Consider the following 4,750-nt stretch of genomic DNA (forward strand, 5'->3'; position numbering starts at 1 on the left):
AATTCTCATGAGCAACCAAGCAAAATTGACCAATTCCTTGTAGTATCATCATGCACGATAAGAGTCGATGGAGTAATGATAACTTAGTCGCACAATGTCACAATAATGCATTTGACATTTCGTAACCATTTTATATGGAAATAAAAAAAGTGGAATCTAATTATATGGATTTAGCTCACGTCATCGGAATTGGATAGAGATTTTAAGATTTAACGTTCTCGGAAAAGATAGTATTTATGTGTCGAAAAACATGAAAAATATTAAAGAGATAAAAATATCTATGACCTCATTTTTGTCACCTAATGATGTAGAATATATATAAAAAATATATATATTAAAAAAAACAGTGTTTTGATTCTTTCATTTGATGGTGGGAGGGTTTTTTTTTTTTTTGAAGTGAAATCAAGTATGAAGTTGCTTTTCTAGTTGTTACTTGTGATTCAATTACATGCTTAGAGATGTTAATGATGTTAATAAATCATTCTAGCTCAAGTGATTAAAGAAGGAAGGACGATTGATAACCTTCTCTAATTATAACGAAATTCAACAAATAACAAAGTAAAAACAAAATTCAACAAATACCTCAAACTTTGAATGAAATAATCAATGATTTAATCAAAATCGAAGATACAAAAATCTACGATATCATGTTGATTTTTTGTTAACTCTTAAAAAATTTAACTCCTTTGACTTTTTAAAAAAAAATTAATATAAATTATTTACATACATTGGAAGATACTTAACAAAGGTGAGCGGGGCAATATCCATTTTTCCCATATATGGATCCTGAATTGATGACATGACCCTAATTTTATTTTATTTTTTCTTCAATTTTCTTTTTTAATTTAGGCATTGAAAAGGTAAGAGAGTAAACACCAAAGGGAAGGGAAGGGGGGCCCAAAGACAAGACACCAATAAGATCTCATCAAATCTCTCAAACCCCTCTCCATGACGGGGAAGGGCACCCCCTCCCGCAGCCCCACTTGCCAAAAACGAAATCAACCCCCTTCCAAAGCAATAAAATCAAATCAAAGCAGCCTAAAAATAATTCAACCCTAGGAAACCAACCAATCCCCACCCTACAACCACAAGCCCCCCCTCCCCCCACTGCCCATTTCTTCTTTTCCATATTTGGTACACACCGGTCTTATAGTGTTCTTTTGCCCCCACCTAAAAAAAAAACAATCCTGTTAAAAATCATTAAAGTCAAGCACCAAACTCCAATCAAATACCATAATTATTTATTTTTTATGTTACTAATTGTTAAGGTGAATTTTTTTAAATATAAATATAATTAATCATGATGAAAATAACATATTCTTTTTCGAGATTTTTATTATCAAAATACGAGTTTTTTATTGATATAATATTGATTGATTGTCGACAAAAACAATAAGATATATAATATCGATAGAAAGTTTTCGTCGATAAAAATCATAATTTTTGTAGTGCCTGTTTATTAGTAAGAGATACGTGTAGGTTTTGTATCCATGGTAAGGGAAAGTTGATCATCCCCTTGAACTGTGGAAAAAGGTTTTTTTTTCTCCACATAAAGAAGCAATTATAAAGATGGAGAAAGAGGGGGGGAAAGGTGGAAACATTAACAAAACAATGAAAAGGAGGTGGGGGAGAGGTGGTGGTGGTGGTGGTGGTGATGGTGGTGGGGGAGGGGGAAGTGGGCTACTTGCTTGAGGATGTTTGCCTTGGATTTTACCCTAAATAGGAAGTTCTGTTTTGTGCAAGTGGGGGAACCTTGTTCTTTTCCTTTCCCATTACCCTTTCATATGGCTTCATGATTTTGACAAATTTTCCCACCTTTTTCTCTCTTTTCAACTTTTATTGATATTTTAATACTAGCATTACAAATAGGGAAAGTCCACTAGCTATTGGAAAATTCAAATCAAATCAATTGATCTCCATTTTGATGAGTTCCTAATTGATCCTTTGGGTTTTCTTCAACTAGATAATTCTTCTTTTTATTTTTTTTGCTTTGCATGAAGCAAATCTTAATGTTGCATAATTGATTTTTGCAAAAAAAGGAGAAAGAATTTACTGATTTTAAAATCGATCAAGAATCTGTAATTTCATTTGAAAATAAGGTTTTTTCAGAAAAGATAAAAAATTTTAATTCATAAGTCTAGGTTACAAAAATCCATCCTTTAAAAAAATTCAAGGGTCCCTTGTATAATCGAATACTCTTTACAATTATTGATATTTACTCTTTAAAGTTACAAGGTATATGAAAAGATTCTTTCCTATTTTCATCTTTGAGGTGAAAAAATATAAAAGTTCTTTACGATATATATACATATGTATGTATGTATGTCTGTCGAGAAAAACGAATTTTTGGAGTTCACAACCCTTGGGACTAGAAATATTAGATATATGAACCTTAGGCCAACAACACTTATGGAACTAGGCCATCATTTCTAGTTTGGAAGTAGATAATTTGTCCAAAACGTTGTGTAAAAGATTATAGACAATATCTTATAGGATAAGGACATTTGGCTTCATAATTGAACTGTACCAAAGATTATGTTCCAAGAGCTAGTGTTGAGACAAATAAAAGAAGGCAACACTTACATCCAAAGCCACGAAGGCTTGTCGATTGCTTGTAATAATTTAGTAATAGTAACATTCTTACATTCAAATTGAAATTCCTTCCTTCAAATTAACTTCTTTTCATAATTTAACAATTTAAAAATAAAAAAGAAAAATGACACCCGAATATTTGATTTAGTAACCGGTACGTTATTCCCTTACTCAAAAAATAAGATTCGAATCTATATTCTCTTAAATAAAATAAAAAATTAAAATTTCTCATGCTAGTTTTGCTCTATACAATTATGATCATAAGTTGACAAATTTTATTAGTAAACCTGTTATTATTCAGTTTTTTTCGAATATTTTGTCGCATAAAAGATACTAAGTTCCTCATTTCCACGAAAGGACTTAGTCGTTGGTTCTGATATTATTACCGACAAATTAGGCCTTACCTTTCAAAAACATGCATTAATTGAAATTAGTAACATTCATGTTTTTGTTGCTTTGTGACCTTCTAGCCCATAACCAAGTCCATGTTCAAGATCAAGATTGGGCCATCACCCAATTAAAACCAAAGAATCATTCATTCATTCATTGGGGTTTGTTGTCAGCCCAAATCACAAACAACCCAAAGAGATTTTCATTTTGATGAAGTCAATGATTTTTGTTCATGGCTGCCTTTGGGTCCTCATTCAAGGTCAAGTTTATGAATCTTTTGAATAATTGTTTAACCCAAAGTGACATACATCAATCAATGAATAGGTCATAGCCCAAATCACAATATCTTAATTTTAAATGAAACCCAAAGCTTAAAAATACCTAATTATCGATGTTCGTTTCGAATTTGGTGTTACAAGTTAAGTGATATCTATTTGATTGACTAAATTATTAAAAAAAAATTAAGTATTGATAAGTAAATAAAATGAAGGATATGCAATTATTCTATTTGTCTCTTCCAACAAAATAAAAAGACAAATATCTTTTATTAAGCGAAAATGGAGATTCTTGGTACATCCAATTTATGTAATATCGCATTCGGAAACCAAATTTTAAATTAAAAACAATGGATAAGATGAATAAAATAATGAAGATTTGGGAAAACTTCACATGAAATTTAGGGTCATGTCGGTTAATTATAGCATCCATTTATGATATATGCTTTGCTTCGTCAACTTTTCTTCTCTTATACCTTACCATAATGTATTGCATAGACATCAATATTCTTTTTGGTAGGTTGTATTTAATTCTATATGTTTGATTACATTAAATTATTTACATCCTCAATAGGTAACAGAAACCAACAATTTTGACCCTAATGTCTTTTTCTTGAATTGTCTCCAAAAACATGTTTGTAAATTTGATTTATTATTTAATGATGGTTTAGTTATCAACTTTTTTTTATTGGGAGAGTAGTGACCATCACTACCTAATTCATGTGCAAAAGCTAGTTGGTTTCCTTTTCTTTTTTTGTTTTGTCATTTTCATATGTTGCATCGTTATTTACCCACTCCATCTTTGAAAAAAGTCGTAAAAATATACCCTTATTCTTGTATCGTGATTTGTTGTTCGCATATGGAATAATACTAGTGACAATGTTGACCAAGAATATGCTTTATAACAAAGAAAAATTAACATCTTTATCTTGAAATGTAAATATCGATCATTTATGAGCAACATTCGAATTTGATGAAAGAAAATATTTTTTTATTTCCTTTCCATTAATATAAAAGAATCCAAAAATGCTTAACGATCCAAATTTGACTTAATTATTGTTTTTGTTCTTAAAAGAATTAAATTTTAAAATTCATCATCAAAATAGTATGAAAATGATTGATACATAAGATTGATTTTGAATTTAACTCTTAGACAATACACATTAAATGATTAAAATAATTCGATTAACTCAAATTGAGTCTAATTTACGAAACTATATGATGAAGGGCATTTATATGATTCATTCTTTTTTAAGTTATCCTTTTAATGTTACTTTATTATGTACTAGATCTTAGCATTTTAATCATTTAGAAAAGAAATTTGACCAACCTCCTAGCTAGATAGGGTAGGGAGTTACGGATTGACATTAAATTGGTTATATTTAAGGCTAGAATATGGTCCTATTTTGGACCAACTCACCTACTATCTAATTCAAAACTTCTTTTTATAATGGGAATATTGGCCACCTAGTCTCATTTGGTGACAGATGAAA

This window comes from Theobroma cacao, chromosome 10 (assembly GCF_053813885.1).
Source record: "Theobroma cacao isolate CCN51 chromosome 10, ASM5381388v1, whole genome shotgun sequence".
Classification (NCBI taxonomy): Eukaryota; Viridiplantae; Streptophyta; class Magnoliopsida; order Malvales; family Malvaceae; genus Theobroma; species Theobroma cacao.